This window comes from Dendrobates tinctorius, unplaced genomic scaffold (assembly GCF_039654945.1).
Source record: "Dendrobates tinctorius isolate UK_male_01 unplaced genomic scaffold, ASM3965494v1 ptg000069l, whole genome shotgun sequence".
NCBI classification, from domain to species: Eukaryota; Metazoa; Chordata; class Amphibia; order Anura; family Dendrobatidae; genus Dendrobates; species Dendrobates tinctorius.
In genome coordinates, this window is record NW_027361737.1 from 7600913 (window position 1) to 7627540 (window position 26628).

The 26628-nt window shown below is 40.8% G+C and overlaps 1 protein-coding gene across 1 annotated transcript in view; it reads left to right on the forward strand.

The window, feature by feature from the left end:
- CLSTN2 (calsyntenin 2) overlaps window positions 1-26628 on the forward strand; it is a 1499677-nt gene that overhangs the window by 111432 nt on the left and 1361617 nt on the right. The window lies entirely within an intron of this gene.

Genomic DNA, 26628 nt, shown 5'->3' on the forward strand with positions numbered 1-26628 from the left:
TATAAATAGGACAGGAGGGTTCCAGAAAGTTCCAGTCCCGGGAGGAGCTCAGAAGGAGAGGACTCAGTGAAGGTGTACGGACAGTGTGGAGAGCTCAACTAGGGGACTGGGAGAAAAGGAGTCAGGGGGGTGGCCCCGACACGTAAAACCGCAGAACAGACGAGGCCCTGGGGGTACCAAATTGACTGCGACCTCTGACCGGTGAAGTGCTGGCTGTAGATAGGCCTAGGGTAGCCCCAGTGACAGAACCGTGAGAAACGTCACAACGACAGAAGAAAGGTGTGTGTACCCGGGTCTGAATACGAAGAGTTGTGGAAGTGCTGCGTTGTATTGCTGAGGTCGTCAGAAGGACGGCCAATAAACTTGGACCTGTTGTACCCGAAATCTGCCTCCGTCTTGTCTCTGTAACATCTGTTCGCGGTAAACAGGGGACCACCCCCCAAGCTGGGCCACCTTACTGCACATGTATAATGACTAAATGGAGAAAGTCAATTAAAAGCAATTTATCAAACTGATCAGTTATCTGCTGACACTTTACCAGTTGGGCATATTCTCATTTTAAAAATATCACTACTTTTCACTAATTCTCTCGGGTCTGAAAACTCATCAGAATGCCACAGATGCTTCCTGACCTTCATCTTATCTAACATTCACAGGGTGACTCTAGGTGTTACTTCTCATTCCTAAATGCCCCTGTACATGTCGGAGATATGTGCATGTAACCTGTATTACAGTATACAAAGGTTATATAACGGTTTGAGCCTAGGGGGAATATCTTTATACAAACTGCATTCAAAGAGTTGGATTTGTATGGAGTATATTGTAAATGGAGGTACATATACGCCTCCATCGGGAACTTATAGTAAATGCCAATTAGTTATTACAGTAGGGTTTTTTCTGTACTATTTGGTATTGTTCTTTTTGCATATTTTTCTCCACATAAAGGAAATACAAGGGTAAGTGATAAAAATACAGGAGCCATTGACTTTTATGTGCCGGAAGAGCTATTTGTTATTTTATGCCTACATATTAATCTCCTTCATAGAGGAGAGTAATGTATAATTAAAAGGTCACTATCGTCTGTGTTTGCAGGAGCAATGTGCCCCGATCGTCTTGTAAAGTTCTTGCCTCCTTCATTGCTTCCATCTACCCTCCCTTTTTATGTGAAATCATTTACTGCTCATTCCATTTTATTTGGATGGGAGGAAATTACTGGGTCCAATAGTTTAAATCCCTTTATCAAAATATGAGCGCCTAGAGACATCAATTGCACTGGATGGGAAACGTAATGCGATTTTTTTTTTTCATAGCTCCTAAGTAATGACAGAATTAGACTTGAGGGCATCTTTAAGAAAAATAAGCCAATGTTGGATCCCATACCAACTGCATATACGAGACTCAATTTTAACCCTTTCATTCAGAAATATCGAGGGAGGCGGCAATGACACACTCATATCCACAGTATATTATGTTTGGATTGCTTCGAGCTATTTTTGTTTTAATTTTGGAAAGATGCTCTCTAATGCACAAGTAATTGGGATCGTTAATTAAAATGGAATATTGGATAAATATAGAATGATTAGCATATATTTTGCTATACTTGGTATTCTGTAGTGTGTTTTACATTCGGAGCAGGGTGGTTAAACACAGGGAGATTTATTATGGCTGACACATCAGACATTTCAGTCTTAAACTGAAGTTTTTTGGAGCTTATTGTTCTAAATATATTGAAAGTTCCATGTCTTTTAATACATTAGAGTAGCTGGGGCTGTCTTATAGAAAGAAAATTAAATCTATGCTTGCTATAAGTTTGTTATAAAGCTTGTGCAAATGACATACCTATCATAAACCACCACACGATAATTCTATTTATTATGGCACCTTCCAGAGAAAAAGTGAAAAAATTTAAATATTTTAGTACAATTATGATTTTTGCCAACATTTGCTCATTTTTATATCACAAAATCAAGTTACTTAATAATTTTTCCTTCTGGCTCATATACTGTGCAATAAATGCATTCTACTTTTATGCATTAGATGTAGATGGTATGGTTGATGTTTAGCATGAACATCAATCGCAGCCTGGACTAGATAGTAAGTCCGGTCCAGTTTAAAGGGACTCTGTCAATACAGGATGCCTGTTCAAACTTAAGTACCGCCTCACGGTGCACAGTGGTGGGGCCAATCATTTCAATACATCTTCCCACCTGCTTGTTTTACATCTATCTCCACCTTTCTCTGGCCCAATAAAGCCAGAGTTATCAATCAAAGATGAAGGGTGTAAAGATTAAGGGAAAATAAGCAGGTGGGAAGGTGCATTTAAATAACTGGTCCCGCTATGAAGTACCAAGTCGAGGTACGTAGTTTGAAAAGTTATTCTGTGCTGACAAGTCTCTTTAAATAGTTTGGTGGGTATCTAATATTAATGACCTAACCATCCATGAGATAGATCATCCATTTCAGATTGGTGGAGTCCGACACCCCTCATACAAACAGCTGTTATTAGCTTCAATGGTGGCCATATGTAAGCACTGAATGGAGTTGAAGAGCACATTCAGTGTGTAAGTTGCTTCTGAGTACAAAGGATTCTCTTGAATGAGCTGATCTACATCACTTATCGGCAGCTACTGGCAGCATCAATACATTGAATAGAACTGTATGTTTCAGCTCTGTTTAATCTGACTGCAACTGGATATAACAGCTGATCGTTGTCGACCCCTTCAGTCTGATAATGATGACCTATTCAAAAGATGAGTCATTTAGTATTAGATACTCAGACATATCCTTTAAATTACCAGTGCATATCATAGAATCATAGAATGTTAAAGTTGGAAGGCACCTAGTCCAACCCCTTGCTGAGTGCAGGATTCTCTAAACCATCTCAGAGAGATGTCTGTCCAGCCTCTTGCTGAAGACTTCCATTGAAGAATGACTTGCCATCTCTCATGGCAGCCTGTTACACTCACTGACCAGCCTCACTGCCAAAAAGTTTTTTCAAATATCTAATCTGTGTCTCCTCCCATTCAGTTTCATCCCATTGCTTCTCGTTTTTCCATGTGCAAATGAGAATAAGGATGATCTGTCTGAAATGTGACAGCCCTTCAGATATTTGTAGACACCTAGTCTCCTTTTAGCCTTCTTTTTTGCAAGCTAAACATTTCCCGATCCTTTAACTGTGCCTCGTAGAACATATAGTTTGCAGACTGCTTATTATCCTGGTAGCTCTTATCTGAACTTGATCCAGTTTTTCAATGTCTTTTTTTAAAATGTGGTGCCCATAACTGGACACAGTATTCCAGACAAGGCCTGATAAAGGAGGAGTAGAGGGGGATAATTACTTCTCGTGATCTACACGTTATGCTTCTCTTAATACATCCTAGAACTGTGTTTGCCTTTTTTGCTGCTGCATCACACTGTTGACTCATGTGCAGTCTGTGATCTATTAGCAACAGCACATGTGAAAAAGACTTGTGTGTAGTTAGTTCTATTCCTCCCATTCTGTCAATGTAATTTTCCTTTGTATTGGCCAAATGTAGAATCATGCATTTATCCCTGTTAAATACATTCTATTAGTCGCTGCCCATTGTTCAAGCTTATCTAGATCCTTTTTAATTCTTTCTGTCTTCTCTAGTGTTAGGGTCTCATTACACATAACGATGCTCCAGTGATCCCGACAATGATACGACCTGTAGGGATCGCAGGTGCGTTGCTAAATGATCGCTAGTAAGCTGCCAAACAGGCAGATCTCTTCAGCGATGCAGCAACGATCCAGCTATCAAACACAGTGATGCATGCTGGCCAGCGGGACGCCAACGACGAAAAAATGGCCCAGGACATTCCTGCTCGATCAGCGATATCCAGAGGGGGCGCGGTCGCTGCTGCGTGTCACATGTAGCGAGATCGCAGGCGAGATCGCTGTTGCATCACAAATCGGTGATGCATTAGCAATCTCGCTAGCAATCTCGCTCTGTGAGACGGGGCCTTTAGCTATCACTCCTAGCTTTGAATTGTCAGCAAATTTAATTAGTTTACCTTCAGTTCTCTTATTTAGATGTTTTATAAAAATGTTGAACAATACTGGGGCCAGGACAGAGCCTTGTGGTACTCCACTTGAAACACTCTTCCTATTGGATGTGCAACCATTTATCACCACTCTTTGAGTACGATCACTGAGCCAGTTATGAATCCACCTAACCATAGTCTTGTCAATCCCATACTTGGTCACTTTTTCAATAAGGGTAGTATGTGATACTTTATCAAATGCTTTGCTGAAGTCAAGATATTCTATACCGCATTTCCTTGATCCACCCAGTAAGTGATTCCATCATAAAAGGAAACTAGATTAGTCTGGCATGACTTGTTTGCTACAAATCCATACTGGCTCTGGTTAATTACTTTATTATTATGCACTTGCATACGGGCTGTTTAATAATTTGTTCAAAGATTTTTTTCTGGTATAGTTATACTATTATACACAAGGAGTTTGAATGGCACATTTCACTTTTGCCTCATGCATACTACCTATTATTATTTCCCCAGTGCTACCCTTTTCTTTCACTTTGAATAATGACAGCTATATCTCTTTATAAGTCTAACTTTACTTGGATGAATGAATAGAATATTCATTATCTAAAGATAAGGAGAAGTTTAGAATGTCCTTAGCATGTTAATCTAGCCCATATTATGTCAAATGGTTCAATTTATTTACTAAATGCATTGGACACATAAGGAAATAACGTAAGTTTAACTCTACTAAATATTGAATAGTTTTCTTTGCCCTTTGTTTCGTATTGTAGGGCAGTCTATTATATTCATAACAAAACCTAGCATGCAAGAATAGAAAGGCAATTTTACCATTACAAGTCCCATTTGTGCATCCTTGACAACCGGACCCAAGACTCCTAATTCCTCTATATTTTACTCATGGTTCAAATAACTTTTATTTGTAGTTTGACTTCTATGAACCTAAAGCAAAATCTGGTGTTCTTATAATTTTAACAAACTAGACACCCAGCAATATTCTGGATATATATAATCCTGAATGCTTCACATATTTCTAACATTATACAAAGCCATACATAGATTTTTTTTCTTTCAGATTAATTTGGAATTTAAGAGAATTTTTTTTACATTACTCATCATATTCAATATTATGGAGCCTATCCTAAAACTAAATCTCTCTAGTGCAGAGGATATAAAACATCTACATACTCCTATTGAAATGTAAAAATAATCATAGCAAGAAGAATAATTTCAGAACTTTTTCCTCTATTATTGTTCCGAATATTCTGTACAAATACATTGAGAAACAAAGTGAAATCCTTTTAGGAGGAGTAAATAAAAATTATTTGGTGATGTAGTTGGGTTTAGCCAATCATATTTAAACTTGTGTTAAAAAGTAGCCAGTACACAGCTGCCATCATTTACAGTAATTCCGATTAACCCCATACAAAGTTAAGATATTCTGGTAGGATTTTCCTGACATTTTCCTCTTTTTATTTCTCGACAAAAGCCATGGTCTGTAAACTGCTTACAACACAGCAAAGGGATCTCATTGTTGAAATTAGCAGTCAGGAGCAGGGTAATAATTTCTAATGCATTAGATACACCATAGAACACTGTGAAAACAGTCACCAAAAGTGGCTTAATTTTGCACAACCGTGACATTATGTAGAACTAGATGTTTCTCAAAAATGATAAGACAAGACAAGAAGAAAATTGGTCTGAGAGGCAGCTGAGAGACTGAAAGAAACATAAAAGCAGGTGCAGGAATTCTCGGTAGGTACTGATTGCGTACAGCATATGACAACAATCCTCCTTATTCTTCATATGACTGGCCTGTGAGCTAGAGTGGCAAGATGGAAGCCTTCTCTTACAAAATAAAAACAAATCTAGCTATGTTTTGCTAAAACCTACATTAAGTATTGTAAAAGTATGCATGCAAATGTGTTATGTTCTGAATAAACCAAGTTTGAACCTCTTGGTCATAATTCCAAAAAATATGTTTGGCACAAAGTCAACACTGGGTGACATCAAACAAAATATCATACAAACAATGAAGCATGAAGGAAGCTGCATTATAATTAGGGGCTGTTTTTCAGCAACTGAATCTAGAGCTTTAGTCATGGAGGAGGGAATTTTGAACAGTTCCAAATATCATTTCAAAACAAAAATATCACTTTTCAGCATAACTATGACCATAAGCATACCTTAAAATAAACAAGATCATGGATTCTCTAGAAGATGATCAAAGGTTTGGAATGGCCCAGCCATAGTCAAGACCTAAATCCAATTGAAAATGTGTGGGTTGACCTGAAGAGAGCTTTACACAGGAGATACCTTTGAAATCTGACAGATTTGGAGCGCTACTGCAAGGAAGAGAGAGCAAAGATTGCCAGTTCTAGATGTGCCATGCTGTAAGATTCCAACCTGAAAAGACTGAAAACTGTCATAAGTTCAAAGGTACTTCAACAAAGTATTAGTTTAAATAGTGGCGGACACAGACAGAATAGCGCCTCTATTCAAGAACAGGGCCTTTATAGTCCAACAATTCAATGTATGAGAAGACTCTGCTTGCAGTTTTGGAGGTAGACTAGGTCCATCTTACTTCTTTGGCCTCTGTACGGATGTACAGATTGCACCAATAATTTGTCCGCCCTAAGTTTAAGGGTGTGCATATTTATGCAACCATATTATTGTAATTTTTTAATTTTTATTTTTTCACCCGAAAATATTCCAGTTTGTTTTTTTCAATTGAATAGTGCAAATTATAGGTGACATTTAAGGTGGGAAAAGTTCTGAGTAGATTCTTCTTGTTATGATTTTTTTTTTCTGATAGAAGCCTGGTATTATAACAGGGGTATGTGTAGACTTTTTTGATCCACTATAAATTGCTACAGTATATAGAAGAACCATGCAATGGCACTGACGTGCATCTACAGGGACTTCATATGCCTTCAAACTTGCTCTGCCAATACCAAATGTAAAATAAAATATAATATTATTATATTTCCACAAACCTGAAATAACATACCAGAAAACATTGAATACCGAAAATGGGAAAAAAATCCTCAAAAAACCCTCAAACATCAATACGTCTCGAAGTCAACAGACGAGACTAAGAAAATTAGAACAAACAGTTCTAAGAGTACAACAGAAACGCTTGCAGCTATTTCAATAAGATCTTTATTTCATAATGATGTATTTGCATTTATTTCTTTATTTCTGTGTTGTAGAGTCATGAATCAGGGAAGAGGAATGCCGGGCGCCTCTCCTCTCCGCTCAGCGGTAGTATATATAACTGTAGCTATAAAGTCATACACTTTGATTTGTTCCTGTAGGAAAGGTTATTACTGTTCATAGATCCATCCTTCTCTAATGTGAACACGCTCCCTTGAGGTGACTTGATACAATGTGAGCATTTGGTACAGCCTGGTTGTTTAAGAGAAATGTCATTGATTTGTAAGGTCTAACTTGTGAGCGCAGGACAAAGCTCTTGTGTTATAAAAGGACATATTTCAAGACCATGCGGCTGATAGCGGGGGGTGACAAGCTATGTCATTGCTTTACAGAAAGAAGAAAGAGAATAAAGAAGGAAAAATGGATTGTAGCCCCTGGGTGATCCAGTGAGAATCCAAAGCGTGTGATCTATCAAAGTCGCTCACACTTTAATACAGTAAATGACATCATACATCCCTACCATTGTCTTCGCTTTCTTACTTTATCAAATCATTTTAATGTGTATGTCAGGGAATGATTGGGGAGGCCACCAATGCTTTTGCCATTGAATTCCAAGCTGGGATCCTAAGGTGAAAAAGGGGTTAATGTCCTTCATTATATAGATAAAGCAAAGGTTACCTATGACTATTGATACAATAACTTAACATTACCCAAGGCGGCACTGGCCGATGTCAAGATGATGTTGAATTATACTTTTTTGTACCGTAATATCCCAGTGCTGTTATCTGAGTCAAGGTAACCTTTGTCAGATTATTGTGTCTACAACTTTAAAGGGAACCTATGACACGAAAAAAACGCTATTAACCGGAAGACATGGGGTTAATTTGCAGGTTCATTGCAATCTGAACCTGGCACTTAGAGTCCCGCTGCCGGAAGGAAATTTAACTTTACCCCACAGCGTTCGGCGTCCCGTCATGGGGCAGCATCGGTGCGGGTTCAGTCACCGCTCAATCTATAGAGAGTGAAGGTTGTAATCACATCACTGGCACTGACTGACAGCTCACTCAGCATTTGGGCCGGGTGTCAGTCAATGCCGGGGGTGTGGTTACAGCCGCTCACTATACAGAGAGAGTGACTAAAACAATGCCGGCGCCACCCCCATGGCTGAACACCGAACACTGCTGGGGAAATAAAGTGGGGCTGTAAGTGCGGGCACCAGTCAGGTTCAGAATGCAATTAACCTGCAGATTAACCCTATTATATCTGCACGTTTATGGCGTTTTTTATGTGGCAGGTTCCCTTTAAGAAGCATATATAACTTATAGCGGAATGCCTTTAGGACCTTTCTCATCTGCATAGCCTAGAAAGAAATCAGATGCAACACAATTTCTAACCTCAGAGTGATCACTGATCAGTTCATTGATGACAGAGCTGACAGTGGGTTTTGTTTATCAGCAATCTCTTTATGGAGACTTATCAAAAAGAGATATATGCTGTATTAAAAAAAATCATCTAAGTCACATATGAAATGCGACAACTAGCTTTTCTATTTCCATGTTATTGTATGAATGCATGCATAGACGTTTTTGTTATGTCACCTGCTGATTTTGCCAAGCCATAGAGAAATTGAGCGTCTAATCCGTGAAATCAGTACAAATCATTCTCCTACAGATTCTTCTAGCCATGATCTATCCCGAGACGTGCGGCGCAAGATGTTTAATAAACTAAACTAGGTGATGTTACCTTCAATCTGAAGTATTTTAGACTGTCTATTCTATCAAGCAACATGTGTCCCTGTGATAAATCTGATTTAAAAATTGTGTAGTCTGAGTGTCTGATTCATTAAGGTGTTTTTGGTAGAATTCTGATGTAAAACATTTTCAATTGTCACAAAATTTTTGCAATTTGCACAACAAGAAGTTGCGCAGAAAAATTGTGACTTCAGACATTTTTAAACCATTTTCGTCCAGCTCCTCTAAAATGGCTGGATCAAGATGGGGTGTGGCAAAGCTCATCTGGTAATGTCATTAAATCTTGCAGCGTAACTTTTGCCATAAGTTATACTCTAGTCCCTGACTGGAGTAACTTTTGTAACAAGGAGTACGCCGGTGCACAAAGTGATAAGATGTGCCCAATGCATTAAGTGTTGTGCGCCTCTTTATGAATTTGGTACATTGTATTCCTTAATTTCCATCATTAAGGCCTGTTTCACACATCAGTTTTTCTTGTCAGTCTAAATCCGCCAAAATAGCGGAAAACGGATCCGCAGGTGGACTGACAGGAACGGGTGTCACCAGAATGGCGGATGTACCTATCTGTCGGAGTCCCACAAGGTTCAGTCCTAGGGCCCCTGCTGTTCTCTATTTACACCTTTGGCCTGGGACAGCTCATAGAATCTCATGGCTTTCAGTATCATCTTTATGCTGATGACACACAGATCTACATCTCTGGACCAGATATCACCTCCCTACTAACCAGAATCCCTCAATGTCTGTCCACTATTTCATCCTTCTTCTCCACTAGATATCTGAAACTCAACATGGACAAAACAGAATTCATCATCTTTCCCCCATCTCACGTGACCCCCCCTACGAACCTATCAATTACAGTAAATGACTGCCCACTCTCCCCAGTCCCACAAGCTCGCTGCCTCGGAGTAATCCTTGATGCTGATCTCTCCTTCAAACCACATATCCAAACCCTTTCCACTTCCTGCCGACTTCAACTCAAAAATATTTCACGCATCCGTTCATTCCTCACCCAAGAATCTGCAAAAACCCTAGTCCATGCCCTCATCATCTCTCGCCTTGACTACTGCAACCTCATGCTCTGCGGCCTCCCCTCAAACACTCTCGCACCCCTCCAATCTATTCTAAACTCTGCTGCCCGACTAATCCACCTGTCCCCCCGCTATTCCCCAGCTTCTCCCCTCTGTCAATCCCTTCACTGGCTCCCAATTGCCCAGAGACTCCATTACAAAACCCTAACCATGACATACAAAGCCATCCACAACTTGTCTCCTCCATACATCTGTGACCTCGTCTCCCGGTACTTTCCTGCACGCAACCTCCGATCCTCACAAGATCTCCTTCTCTACTCCCCTCTTATCTCCTCTTCCCACAATCGCATACAAGATTTCTCTCGCGCATCACCCCTACTCTGGAACTCTCTACCACAACATATCAGACTCTCACCTACCATCGAAACCTTCAAAAAGAGCCTGAAGACCCACCTCTTCCGACAAGCCTATAACCTGCAGTAACCACCGATCGACCAAACCGCTGCACGACCAGCTCTACCCTCGCCTACTGTATTATCACCCATCCCTTGAAGATTGTGAGCCCTCGCGGGCAGGGTCCTCTCTCCTCCTGTACCAGTTATGACTTGTATTGTTTAAGATTATTGTACTTGTTTTTATGTATACCCCCCTCACATGTAAAGCGCCATGGAATAAATGGCGCTATAACAATAAATAATAATAATAATAATAATAATAATAATGTACGGATCCGCCGATGGTTAAAATTTAAAGGAACCTTCGCAGAGAGCGTATCGGCGCGATATAGCAGAGTACCTGCATGTTGGAGCGCGGGTCCATGGCTGCGATATGAAGGCATCGCGCGATGAAGTCGCGGGAGTACAGCAGTGAAGGTATCGCGCGACGCGATAATGGATGAAGTCGCGGGAGTACAGCAGTGAAGGGTATCGCGCGATAATGGCTGAAGGTATCGCGCGATAATGGCTGAAGGTATCACGCGATAATGGTTGAAGTCACGAGAGAGAGAGAGTTTTCATTCAGCAGCGAGACTTGATTCAGGGTTAAAAGGGGAAAATGCGGATCAGGACAGCAAAAAAAGTTGCATGGTCCGTTCGGTGCTCTCAGCGGACGCCAAAATTTTGGCGGATCCGCACAAATACGGACGCAACGGACGATCATCGGTCAAAATACGCCGATAATGAAAGTCAATGGGGAAAAAAACGGATCCGCCAATAAAAAAGGCGGATCCGTTTTTTTGGCAAATCGGCGGATCTTGACTCATTGTGAAAAACTGAAGTGTGAAACAGGCCTAAGACTGACGAACAAAATGCTAGACTTAATTAATATTAAGCCTAAAATAAATATACTAAAAACTAAATGCCGTAAGTAGCTTGTGGAAATTACATGAACCTCACAAACACCAGTGGAGTAGTTGTGTTAAATATACAGAATGAGGTGCAACAAATTTGGACTAGTAGCTCGGAAGCATATAATTCAATCTCATGATTGAGAACAATGGCGGTTAGACTATTGAGTGTAAATATCCATTTAGATTCATCTCTAGACATTTGGCTGAGATAGTCCGTTCCTCTCCATTTTTTAGGGATTATGGGCTTTCCTATAGCGATGTGATAGTGCCCTTATTCTTTTAGATAATGCCCTTTTAGTGCGCCCCACATACTGTTTATTGTAAGGACACTGGATATCATATGTACAGTAACGCGTGATCTAGAGCAAGTAATGGTCCTCGTAATTGTAGTGTCCTGCTTGGACAGAGTTAGTAAACTCAGTCTGGGTAATTCTTGGCATCGGGGTTATTTTATAACATGCACATTTACCGCATGGAATAAAACCCCCATTTCTGGACAGGAAATGAGTTTAGGCCTTCTGAGCCTTGGTGCATAGACCTTTTCTTTTCTCCTTGGTGCTGCCAGCTTGTCCAACGTTTGCACTGTGCACAATGTGTAGGATAATCTGATGACAGATTCGCTCTTAGTGTAAGCTGCCATGAAGAACTCCAATAATGTAAGTGTGCAGGTGTAACGACATACATCATCTCTCTATTTTACTTGTATTATAAATCCCACTTAATCAGGTAGAGTACATCAAAACCCATCTGCTGCTCCATTATGGGATGTTTTACTACATGTAATTAGCAGCACAGCCATATGTCCGCTCTAGAATACATTCACAACCTGCTTCCTTTATTCTGATGGAGTCTTGCTTTTAAGTAATTCAGTATTAGCCGAGTTGTCTTTGAAATTTAAGTTGTTTTTTTTTCCAAAAATATGTTTATTAAGCTTTTCAAAATAAGGTACAACAATCCAGAAAGATGATATACATACGAATACACCAGAATATACAGACAGGTAATATACAACATTGTGAGGGACAAAACAAGCTTGTAATTTTATCTTTTCATCAATTAAGTAAAAAAAAGAAACTTTATCACTAACCGCTGTAATGATTTTAAATGTAGCTACAAACAAGCTGTAGGGCTCATAGAGACATTTGCGGATCTCGGTCCGATCACACACCGCAATGAATGAACTGGCCATGGGTCTCCCGACTGGAGCATGACAGCTCCATAGCTTATTATGAGACTGTCCCGCTTGGGTTGGGAAATCCGCAGCCAGTCCATGCAGATAGAAGAGGGTCCTTAGCAAAGACGGTATAGAGTATGGGCCTTTTGAGTCCAATACACTCATTTATGTGTCTGTAAAGTGGAAGTGTGCCCTCTAACCTCCTGATCACCTCTGTGGCTGCACCAATGGGATTTCCACCATGAGTTTGCCACTAATATCTCAACATCTAACGTCTGCCCTACATCTGAACCTTCCATTGTCTTAAGTTACAAGTACAGTGAGGCCCCTCAACAATCAGTAGTGTGTGGCATAATTACACCCTAAGTATTATTTACACTTAAAGGGTTGTCCACTTTCAGAAAACCTTCTTCTATAAGCATCCGTGGTCTTAAACACAAAGCAAGTATGACTCGCCATCTCCAGGTCTTCTAGTATTGGGTCTCCATCACTGCCCTCCCCGGTCTCTGCTGTTTGTCTGCAGCTCTATTGTCACTGCAACCAATCAGTGAGCTCAGTGGATCATGCACAGTCCCCACAGGCACAGCTGCTGAGCCCATTGATTGGCTGAAGCACTGCAGACATTATAAGAAACAATGGAAAAGCGGTGGGGACCTGGCATCGGGACTAGGGAGGGTAAACCGCAGTAAAGTAAGTGGTAAAGCTGCGGGCAAAGTAAAAATGGCATGGTTATACTTTATACCTAAAAATAAATAATGGACTTAGACAAAGTTATGTAAGTAAGTAAAGTAAAATATTCCCTTTATCCCCTTCCAGAATATTAATGGAGTCATAATCTTTTCCTTGCAATTTTTAAAGCCAGCTCTCTTGGTCAGGCTGCTAATCCCTTAATCTGTAGAATGGACATTAAAGCTGGAAAACCTGTTAAGTAAAACTGATCTTGAATACACCAGACACTACTTAGAAAAAGAAAAAAAAAATATTCGTTTTGGCTTCTGTGCATGTAAGGTGTTCTTCTGAGGAGCTGCCGCATTCATTTACAATACTTAATCCTATCACGCGGAAACATCTAAGCTCAGTGACTAAAAATGGGAGAAAAAAAAAAGTAATCAAAACAGGCTGGAATTCATTATACAGAAATCTTATTATGATAGCGGGGCATTTCAAACATGGCTGCTAACGGATTATCCGAGAGAAAAAATGACTTGTGGATAGGCCCGTGTTTCGGCCATAACCAGCGGCACAGGCGGTGGTATTGCGATGCCTATAAATTATTCAGTTTTAATTTGTCTGCATTACTATGTATATATTTTGAGCCCTCTAGGTTGAAATCCCGCTCCGCAGGCGGTCACATCAGCACTTGGTGTTTTGTTTTTGAATGAATGCATTTAAAAAATTGTACATTAATACATTTTTTATTTATTTTTTTAGATGAAAACAAAAAGTATCACAGCAGGAACCAGTAAGAATGTGGTTCTTAATGTCTTGATGGTGTTACATTATTTATTACAATTTTTGTTACCGTATTTTGTCAGTTTTTGTTGGACCTGGGCTTCTGTTTCTAAACCTCTTAAATAGAATCAGATATTGCCATAACTAAACCCTGAGCAGTAAACGACCGTCGTTTAGCTATTCGGTCATTTAATAGTCTGTATGTGCATTGATTAGTTCGTGTAGGCTGCCATTTTTCTCAGCAGCACGTCTTGTTAACACAGGCCAATGTGCTGCCGAGAAGGATGATCTTTTGGTCAAAACAAAGAATTATTACACCCAACAAATGAGCATTTGTTTAAACTGCACAATTTATCACAAAATAAGGCAGGAGCTGACACAGAGAGAAGAGGACCCCGTGCTATATTTGGGCCCATTGCAGTCCGAAAGCTCTTCATAATGCGCAATTCCACCTGTTATGGAGGTAGAAGATGGCCCATTATCTCTCAATCCCCTGTGCTGCTATACAGGTTTCACCAATGGCATGTCTGCCCCCCGAAATGAGCATTCCTAGAAACACTCATTCACTCTAATCTTGCATTGTAAATGCAGTTTAAAGGCCCCTTCACACTAAGCGATCTCGCTAGCGAGATCGCTGATTTTGTGACACGTCAGCGATCTCGCCAGTGAGATCGCTGTGTGTGATGGGGACCAGCGACAGGCCCCCCCGCCGGGTATCGCTGATAGTGCTCGAGCGGCCAGGGACATTTTTCGATCGCTGGTATCCCGCTGCCCAGCGCGCATCGCTGCATGTAACAGCGAGAGACCAGCGATCAGCGACGCTGGACACTGGTTGCTAATGTAAGTCTGCTATTTACCTTGGAGACCGGCGTACGCGCGGCTCTTAGATACCCGATGTTTACATTAGAAACCAGCGTCCAGCATCGCTGGTCCTGATCGCTGGGGCTGTCTATGTTACAGCTCACCAGCGATCAGCATAACCAAGTCCCAGCGATCCCATCATGTCGGATCGTTGGTGGGATCGCTGGGACATCGTTTAGTGTGATGGGGCCTTAAGAGTTGCATTATCTCCCATTTCACCTTCGTTCTTATCTGCCTTGTCAGAGAAATACTCAAGGGCGACAATTGATGGAGAAGAATAACAAGGAGAGCTAGGTGACCTCTATTTAAGGTTGCTTCTCTTTATTTATTATGGAGCATTAACCTTTTCCTTTTTTCCATGTGGCTTCTGCATCTTTGCAATGAATTTCATTTTATTGCTCTAAAATCGTCTGAATTAAGATCAAGAAACTCTGCATATGCTGTAGTACCATGATCTATCAGGTTCATTGTACCGATCAATTAAAATGAAATAGTGGCCATTTGCATGCTGTAAAAGAAAAAGAATCATTGAAGGACTATAGAATTTACTTATGTAGTTAGACCAATCCTGTTGTTCAAAGTTTCTGGTCTATTAGAGTGCACATAGTGAGATAAATACTGTCGGTTACACATGCTCACTCGGTCTCCCTCCCCAATCAGGTCTCTGCACAGTAATTCTTTGAAATATTGTTATGTCATGCTTGTCAGAAAGGAAACAAAATCACACATTGTCGTAGAATGGCAATTTAGTTGAGAAGGTTGCCCTATGCAAGGGAAGAAACTATACTATTCACTGCCAGAGGGGGAAAGAGACTGAAAATGTCCAGTCTGCCCCAGCAGCACAGATTAGCAGATGGAAGGCTTTTTTTTCTATAAACACAGCTTGGTATTCATCATCATCATTTTTATTATTATTATTTATTATTATTTTAAGAGCACCATTGAGAAGGGGTTACATGCAAGATACAAAGTAGAAAACCAGAGAACCACAGGAGTTTTAGATAAAATATATAATCTTTATTGCTACATACATAAGATAAAAATATAGCACATATATAGACAATGCATTCAATTAGACACCAAAACTTGGAAATGTGTGGTGCCAGGCTAACCGAAAATAACAAAGTGACTTTCCCCACTTACCATACTTCCCCTCGAGAAAGCTGACGGAGATTAGCGAAATGCGCGTCGGGGTGTCCCGGGACGTGGCGTGCTGTGCTTTGTTATGTGAGTATTTACTCGCTGCCCTTTACCCCGCTCCTCCTATTTCGTTCATTTGTGGACGTTTTCACATGGGGCTGCTTATATGCGGGACAATGGAGGCTATATGGTTAGCCAGGTCCTATTTTAGCTCCATGGGATTCTTTACACAATGGGACCTTATTGTTTGACTCTTAAGGTTATGGGGGATTGCTAATTGGGGAAAGTCACTTTGACTGTTATTTTTGGTTAGCCTGGCACCACACATTTTCCGGTTTTGGTGTCTAATCGAATGCATTGTCTATATATGTGCTATATTTTTATCTTTTGTATGTAGCAATAAAGATTATATATTTTATCTAAAACTCCTGTGGTTCTCTGGTTTTCTACTATTTCACAGTGGAGTGGCTAAGTGCACTTAAAAGGTGTGTGTACACCCGGTGTTACTATGAGTCTGGTTGTTGTTATACTAATACAAGATACAAATCAAGATACTAATATACAGTAAATTACTGTGAACACACTAAAGGTTCTGTTACATTTAGCGATGCACAAGCGATCCCGACAACGATACGACCCGGTCAGGATCGCTGATGCATCGCTAAATGGTTGCTAGTGAGCTGCCAAACAGGCAGATCTCACCAGCGATGCAGCAGCGGTCGTTACTTACCTGTCAGATGGCAGCTCTGGTGACGACTTCCTCCCACGTCCATGAAGTCGCTCATCGGCGCCAGCAGGAAGCCGACGACAAGAAATGGATAAGGACGATCTCGCGCGATCAGCGATATCGAGCGAGGAGCCAGGTCAGAGGTAAGTGTCACATGTAGCGAGATTGCTACCGATATTGCTGTTGCGTCACAAAATCGGTGACGCTTTAGCGATATCGCTAGCGATCTCGCTATGTGTGAAGGGGCTTTAACAGTGACAGACTAGTACAGAGAGGAGAGGACCTTGCCCTTGGGGGCTTACATTATTCTGGAATGTATTCATGAGATTTAAAATTGAGCTAACCGTTGAAATTCTTGAACAGTTTTGTGCATACAGCTCATACACACCATATGTATCTCCATTGTTACAGACTATAAACAAGCCTTATTTGCAGTGCAATCCTGCTTTCATGTGTTACACAGTCAAACTACCCCCTCTTCTTGTGGGTCAGCAGCAGGTAAACCAGAGCAGATGACCAGGTCTGGAAATTGTGGATATACCTTCTCTTTTTTGTGAATCTGAGGTTGACTTAATTAGGAAGTGAATGGAAACCCACAGTCACTGTGTTACCAACAAGATGGTCGTCACATGTCTTGGCAATAATGTAGCATACTGCTTAGTTATAGTGAGAGAGATTATATGCACCACTCCATGACACACAACGCTGATCTTGCACCGGCCATTTCGGAATATTGGAATTCAGACAAGGCTAAGGCCCTGCTCTCACTGCTTTTTTTAAGGTTATCCTGTGGGTTAGAAGGAACCTCTGGAAGCAGTGAAGAACCGCAGTATGAACAGAGACTAAGGACAACAAACAAATCTGTGTGTAATCTGATTTTTCAGTTATCTCAGTCCTCCCTTCTTGCCTGTTTAACTGATAGTTGAAGACAGGCTGGTTCTTCTAGTGATCTGGATCACTTGGCAACGCTCACCAAAAGGAGCTCACTCTTTTGTATCCTAAATGTATCCCTTTTAAATATGAGTTCAGCCCAGGTGAACACTAATTTAGGATTAAATTTGACACAGCTGAAACCCCATGATCCCAAGGCCATTACCATATGGGTGGGGTTTCATCCACTGAACCTCCTCATATACCCCCAGTGAGAGCCATTTAGAGACTTCAGTGACTCTCCCTGGGCCAGCTCCCTTTGTTCATATCAGAGAGCCATTTTTTTTGCACCGGATCCTTTGCGAACGACTCATCAGTATGACGAAGACTGTGGAAGGATGGTTGGAAGCAGTAACATTTGAGTGCAGGAACATACAACACAATGAGTTTGCATTTTGTGTCCTTGGAGATATATACCGTATTTTTCAGAGTATAAGACACACCGGACCACAAGGCGCACCCCAAATTTTCAGAAGGAAAATGGGGGAAAAAAATGAATGCATCAAATGGGGGGATCCATCTTAAAGTCCTGAATTCAGCTTACTCTGGAGGGATCAGCAACGCTGGTGGAGCGGAGTCCCGGGGTGCTTGGTGGTCCGGTGATGATATGACCCAAACTGGTGCGGCAGGTTCGGCGGTGCTTGGTGGTGCAGGGGCTCCGCCGACATTTTGTGAAAGCCCAGAGCCCCCACACATTTATTGCTGCAATGCGGTGGTCTATGGGAAATCCCATCCCGCTGCAGCAGGTATGGTGGTGTTCAGTGGTGCAGGCTTCAATCTGTGCATGCACCGACTCCGGAGGCCATTTTCCCAGAGACCACAGTATTGAGGCAATGGAAGAGCGCCGGCTTCGGGTTTTCACAAAAAGTCACCGGAGCACCCCGCACCTCCGAGCACTGCCACACCTGCAGCATCGGAAAGGGCGTGAGATCATCGCCCTGCAGTGTCGGACCACAGGAAAAATTGCCCGACTCTTGCTGCCACCTTGCTAATTGTAGGTATGGTTTATTATGACTATAAGATGCACCCCCGTTTTCCCCAAAAATTTTTTGGGAAAAAGTGCGTCTTATAGTCCGAAAAATGCGGTAGATCTACAAAAGAGTTGTACACACAAAGCGGCGATTTTGTGGCAATAGAGTATCCTTTGCATTTCAGATTCTGGCCTTTGTAGCCATTTTTGTCACAGTTATTACAAATATGCCATGCTTTATCATACACACTTCATTTTTGCATTTAACATAGTAAAATTGAAAGTGGACAACATAACATCTTAAAGGTTTCTTAGAGGTGTCAAAGTAAAACAGGAAGAAATGCATGGATAAATCTTGAGAATTTTAGTAATGGAGAAAACCAGATTAATGTAATATTGCTACGGTAGAAAGGATGTGAAATTCTGCCTATTTAAGGCAAAAAAGCATATTAAAAGTCTCAAACAATACCCAAGACACACTGTGCTGACATTTTATTGTGCCAGCTGTTGTCAGTCTATGATCTGGATGACCACATGGATGTAATATTCATTTCAGAGACCTAACATGCTGCTCGTATTTTTGATTGGCACTTAAAAGTCGCATCTGCTGCCAAAGTTATGGCAAGTGTTTGTGAAAGTCCTTTAGATGCCACTGATGAGCAGAGGTTGTTTAATGCAAAGTTTAATGTGTTATTGCTGCGTGACTCTCCATTGCTTGCTGTGAGTAACGACTTAAGCAGTAACCGACATTGTCATGTCATAGATCGGAAATGACAATTATGGCAAATGCTTTAACTCAGATATTGGAAATGTGGAATTTATCCTGTCAAATGTCATCATTTATAAAAACATATTCAACCAGAGATCTAGCTGGAATATTGTATGACCAGTTAGAGAATGTAAGCATGACACAATCACTGCCAGGGATTAGCGGTAATGCCTGGATAAATGAGTGTGCTGCTTTACAGTAATTCATCAGAATTTGATTTTCTTTGCTTTGCAGATCTCACAAATACATGTGAGACGTGACTGCAGAGAGAATATGCCAGAGATAAAGGTGATGTGTAGGAGGCGAGGTGAAGGTGCCGATTTTAGCTTTTCTGGGGCCTGTCCTTGTATTTGCGGTTACAGTACACCATTGATGCCTGTTCCATCATACCACAAGTTGCATCATTATCCACTGGTTTTTGTTGCTTGTGTATTTAGTATATGGTATTTACTATATGCACTTTTTTGCCCTGTTTGTTTACATGTTATATAATAAAATTTACATAACTTTGCATAAACTAAGCTTCATTAATTTTTTTGCTTAGAATTATACCATGTACTTTCACTTACCTCTTTTTTGAGATATAAGCTCTTCTGGGTTCTCTGATGGTTTTTCATAGAATACCACTGTTCACGGCACCAAGTATCCTGTCTACTTAGGGTAACGTGCTGCCAAGAAAAATGAGTTTTATCCAACATTAAAAATCATTTCACCCAACGAACAAGCATTTTATTGATTCTTTGGGTGAGCAGCAGCTTATTTTGACAGGTTAATAATCTGGACTGAACATTTCTAGGAACGCATGCCCCGCCTCGATTATCAGCCAATATAAGTGCACCTTTATAAATCCCACCCTATGAACAGTGCTATGAGAACCTGATAGGAATAGATCTGTTTTCCATCCCTGCCCATGATTAGCTAACAGTACTTTCCTACAGATGAAGTACATTTGCTGTCCGCAGGTTGATCAGCACATATACTTCCGCCTCCCAAGTGTATATGGGACCTAGAATGAGCGTAGTATGGTATCACTATAATTCACCATCAGTGTCCTGTTTTCTTCGCGAAGAGCAATGCCAGACTCTCGGGTGACATCCTTCTGCTAACATCGTCTTCAGCCGTGACATGAAGGCAAGCGAAAGGAGTAATTAAATGAAGCTCGTATTTCAGGTCAAACACAATATGAAATTAAATTACAGCTTCCTTAATTAAATATCATGCAAAACGGAATGAGGTTAGCGTTTCGAGCGGTCGTACAGACAGAATTAGGTTTTGACTTGGATGCAGAAGTGGCAGATGGTGGGGCTGTGATGTAACCTACATACCCTGATGTTAGGACAGTCTGTTCTGGAGGAGGTGACTCAAGTGATCAGAAAGAACAGATTTATGGTTATTTCAATGAAGTTCAGTCTTGTGAATTCCAAATATACTGCATTAGATAAATGGCTAGTGTAATAAATGTATTTTACCCATCTATATTCTTCCATAACACTAAAGTCAGGAGCATGTGCTGCAGCACAAATTATATTATAGATGGTGAAAAACCCTTGCAGGGGATCCTTCATGTTAACCCTTTTGTAATATGGGCATATAATGGGCATCATATAAGGAGGCTTATTACTTGAGACCCCCCAGTATTAGCCACAAGAAGGAACCACTTCTGAACCTAGTTTGCCCATATAACTATATGATTGACTATTCATAATGATTGACCACATTGCAAACAGAAGTTCCCTTTTATTCTTTTTTAGGTGGGTGACAGATACAATATTGATAATTTTTACTATGTCAGCAATTACTCTGTGAACTATACAGAGACAGTAACTTACATCTAAAAGAAATCATTTGTAAACTACTTTGGAACTTAATTCATAGTTTTAAATACAACATTGCGTTTGGAAATATTTAAAGGCAATCACCAGGTTTTTGCTGCCCAATCTAAGTGATATAGCAGCAGAGACCTGGATTCCAGCAATGTATCACTTACAGGGCTGTTTGCTTTTTTTTATATAAAATCCCTGTTATATCTGCTGCAGATCTATCAGTTCTCTAAATGCTGAGCTCTGAATAATTCCACCCATACTACTGATTGGCACGTTTTTGTGAACACTGCCTGGTTTCTGCCTTTGCACATCAATGATTGGCAGCTTTCTGTGTACACTGTGCATAGGCAGAAAGCTGCCAATCAGTGGTTGGGGTGGGGTTATACAGAGCTCATGAATATGGAGGACTTCATGGCAGCAGATTTACTAGTCGTCTAGTGATTATTTCCTGCTGATAAAACAGTGATTTTATCAAAACTAAATAATTTTATCAAAACTAAATCAAGCAGCCCAGTAAGTGATACATCACTGGAATCAAAGTCTCTGTCACTACATCATGCTGTTCTCAGGTTAGGTGATAAAAAACCTGTTAACTTCTATTTTAAAACCTAAAAACAAGAGGTTTATACCTGAACACTTGCATATTTTGTCTTTGTCCTTGTGGATAAATATAAAGCAAATAGCGATTGCCATTTTAAATAATAATGATTTAATAATTAATAATAATTTCACGTCAATCATTTGTATCCTATTTGGCATGGGATTATAAAACCCCCTTCCTGTGTGCAGCTGTAGCAAGACACCTAGCTCAGTAGGGGGTCAAGCCTCAAATGGCTGTGAGTGACAGATTTCACACCTTGAGACAGCTAACCTCAGCACAAAAGGTGTGCTTGCAATGTGGATACCATGCAGTCTAATTGTATTGTTTAGATAGCTAGTATTTCTTAAGGAGAATACTTATTTTTCATACATCGTATCCACACACTGGTTACATTTTCTAAGGTTTCTGGAATGGGCCAAATGCCTTACAGGGTCTCAAAAGTCATGTTGGTGCAAGTGGGGATACCACACTTTGTGATCCTTCTGACATGATAGAGAGGTGGGGTAGCGAGGTGCAGGTTCTTCACAGTCATATAGCACAGATAAAGCATTAAATACAGAACTATTCGTTCCCACTTGTATAGGAAACAAATTTACAAGGCGTAGGATTGGGGAGCAGTGAGACGGTACAACCATTAACTTTATGGTGTGTGTTCACTTAACAGATATAAATGCCTTTTGTTTTCCCCCAGCCACACTCCATAGAGGCATGGTTTCCATAGCTTGCACTAAATAAAGCTTGTAACCCAGGAGTTGTAAAGAAAATAGAATTAAAGTGGATCTGACACCAGATTTCACAATATAAACCGCACACATTACTAAATAAATCTACCGGACCTGAGGAGAATGCTGTACTTACAGTTTAAAATCCTTGTCAGGAAGTCTGTCATTTATAAAAATGTAATGTCAATCTCTACCCACCTAGTATGATTAACAGCTCCTCAGTGTTCCTCCTGCTGCTGCTGTTGAGATCTCTCCTTGCTCAGTGCAAGCTGCAGCTGTCAGTCAGGCTGTGTGGGCGGCGACTGAATACACTGGGACATATTAGCTGTTTAATGTATGAATCAAGTGATTTCTGCTCAACACTACTCAAAATCATGAGCGGGTAATGTGGAAGGCAACTGCACACATAACTTGTGCTGCGCAAAAGTGGTCCACAGCACTTCACCCAGGTCAGGGGAACATTTATATCATTAGATAGAAAATAAAATAATAACAGACGGGAAAGTCCACCTATTGGCATTTTGTGCCCATGTGATGTCTTCTCGAAGCCCAGCAGGATCTCTTGATATCATGCCTTATATCCCTTTGCCACACATTAGACAGTCTCAGTATAACATGGATAGACCAGTGGTTCCCATACTCCAGTCCTCGCAGACTCCAACAGGTCATGTTTTCAGGATTTCCATAGTGTTACACATGTGAGAGTATTCCTGATGCCTTGATGATACTTCCATCACCTGTGAAATACTAAGGAAAACCTGAAAACGTGACCTGTTGGGGTCCGCGAGGACTGGAGTTTGGGAAACACTGGTCTAGACAAAACACACATGTAATTAGCACCCAATGAACATTTTGAACACAATGTTTTTACTGCCAAGAGAGCTAGTTTTGGCTGCAGAAAAGAAACACAGTATGTGAACATAACCTTCTACATCCATTCTGACACGGTGTTTCCAAGTACATGTGATACCTATGTCACTCCAGCTCTATTCGCCTCCCGACTCCGCAATCACCTGCTTGACTATCTGTATGCTGTGTGACTTCAGTCAAAGACGTTGTCAGTCATGGCGGAGGAGGTAGCAATGAGCAGGGAGTAGAGCTGGAATGACAAAGGCAGTTAGCTTTCTAGTCCGCTTTGCATATGAATTCTAATGTTGATTTCTCCGTAACGGAGGAACGGGCTGGCTATTGGAAGGTATTGCTGGACTTGTCTTTGAGAGAGTTACATGCGCATTTAGATAGTTTGGGGATGGGGTGAAAGTCTGCTGACGGATTCCCTTTCATGGCTGCTTTGGATTCTCAGTGCTACACCATACATTACCGATTCTAGATTCCTAATGGTCCAGAGGGGAAAAGGGTCTTTTTTTTTCTGCCCTTCTTACCATCCAAAAAGGTGAAATAAATCTCATTCTTAGGATGAGTCATGTAAATGACTTGATTTTAAAGACAGCAATGCTGTACTTCACAATATTGTTTTTCTCCCTTTCTTCCTGTCACATTATAACCTCGGACTAATAGTATGTAGAGGTAAAGTACAAAGAACCAGGCCAAACGCTCAGAAATCAGAAGCAGGAACATATTCATGGTCTAATTCTTGGTCCTCACTGGCAAAACTTCAGAAAAGAAGGAAATGTAATTGCTGGCTACACATCTTGGGAAATGGAGTTCAGTAAGGCTGTATTGTCTCATTTTCTGCCATGCCTTTGGTCCCTAGCGTATTGAACAAAGCAGCGAAGGTCTAGATTCTGCGAAGCTTGGAGAGGTCTTAGATTGGATTAGTATTTACATATGAATTATATAAAGCTGCTAATAAATAGAATTACTAACATCTGCTCAAGGGATTTCTTTTCATCAAGCAAATTTTATTTCAATTATGATTTATGATGACAACAGCCAGAAAGGATTTCAGACAGTTATGTGATGTTGTGGCGTTTGTGTTAGTAACATGTCTTATGTTCCTTGTGTAAACTGATAGACAAAATAATGTTTCACATGTTTATTGTCATTTTTAAGGGGTTTTCCCACACATGATATTTGCCTAATAAATATCTGATCCATCAGCGTCCATTTATGGTCTATGGGACTGTTAGAAAAAACAATCCTATAGACAATGAATGAAGCATGTGAGTTCATGCAGCTCCATTCAATTGCAAGTTGCAGCTAGAATGATAGGACTAAATTCTCCTGCTCAAATGATCACTAGGGGTCTCTATGGTGGGACCACCAGCGATCAAATAATTCCCTTTCCCATGCATCGGGAATAACTGTTATTTGTGGGAAAAATCCTCTAATATGAATTTGAACATGATGATAATTAATCCTATAAATATCTGAATTGAATTTAAAGGGGTATTCTCATCTCCAAGATTCTATCCCAATATGCAGTAGGTGTAGTAATAATAATAATAGCAAATACCTCCTATTAGGAATGTAATATAGTTCTTCTGATTCACTATGACACTTACCACATATGTTGGGCATTGCAGTAGCTTAGGTATCCATGTGTCAGGAATGTAATGACCCAACAGGGGGGCCAGTCAGTGGAGGGCACAAAACACACTCAAGGGGATGGACATGGGGAGAGGAAGGCACTACCTATAGGGAATAAGGGATGGACACCTCCTGAGCTCCAACCTGAGCCTGTCCCTGCACTCCCCTACTGCCCTAAGCGGGTCCTTCCCCCCTCTGCCATTAGGAACCTCATCCCTCGCTGTCACCTCGCACTGCCCTGGCTAGTGCACTGGCTGACAAGGGCGCTAGCATCACCACTGCAAATGGTACAACACAGGCGGATAACAAGCATTAGACAGATAAGGAAAAAACACAACACTTCCAGGCTCAGCTGCCAAGCTCCACACCGCAGAGGACACGGAAACAGAACCCCGAACTCCAGAGAAATAACTGATATAGCACTGACTCCAGAGAACTGCAACTGCAAGGCTGGTCTCCATAGAATAACTCTATCACTAAGTCAGCTGATGTATCAGGTCACTATTTAAAGGATGGTGGGAGTGGTCATCACCCACATCAGCTGACCTAGCAATTCAGCAGCTACAGCACGCTGCCAGCAAGGGAAACTGACATTAACTCCTGCTGACATGAAAGGAAAAAAAATACATTTAAATTATAGTGAAGTCAGTGCTTCAACAATGGATCGTCAGTCCAACTTCAACAATGGATCGTGACACCATGGTTATGACCACTAACAGCTAACTGACTGTCACTATATGAGTGGTCGTAATTATGGATAACTAAGTGCATTGAGCAGGAAAGATCAAGTAGGAAAAAAAACACGGCACTCCAGAGTAAAAGGAAGGTTGTTTGGTGCTCAAGTAAGGTTTCCAACCCATAAATATGTACAAAAATACTTGGCACTCAAAAATGAAGAAGCAGTATATTCTTTATTTAGCATCCAGACAAAAATAGACTCATATCGTATGAACGTTTTCGGTCCAACAACGGACCTTCATCAGAAAGGTTTTTTGGTTTCTTTTGGTAGAAAACTGCAAAAGATACTGATAGGGTAATAGATATCCTTAGGTGGTAGCAAAGTCTATGCTGCTGGGGGCATCCTCTACGTCTGGAGGAAAGAAGGTTTAAGCATACTCACAGACGCGGATTCTTTACTGTAAGAGCAGTGAGACTATGGAACTCTCTGATGTTGTAATGAGTGATTCCCTACTAAAATTTAAGAAGGGACTGGATGCCTTTCTTGAAAAGTATAATATTGCAGGGTATATACACTAGTTTCCTTAATATTGCGTTGATCCAGGGAGCTAGTCTGATTGCCGTATGTGGAGTCGGGAAGGAATTTTTTTCCCCAATGTGAAGCTTACTGTTTGCCACATGGGTTTTTTTTGCCTTCCTCTGGATCAACATGTTAGGGCAAGTTAGGATAGGATATGGGTTGAACTAGATGGACTTAAAGTCTTCCTTCAACCTTAATAACTATGTTACTATGTTACAATGCCTTGTCCATAGGGTAAGCGACATAGCGAATCAGAAGAACTGCTACATTTCTAATTGTAGGTATTTGCTAACATTATTCTTATTACACCTGGTACATATTGAGATAGGATCTTGAAGATGGGAATACCCTTTTAAGCTCTGTAAAGCACCAGTATCCACTGTTTTAGCAATCATACATATGTCA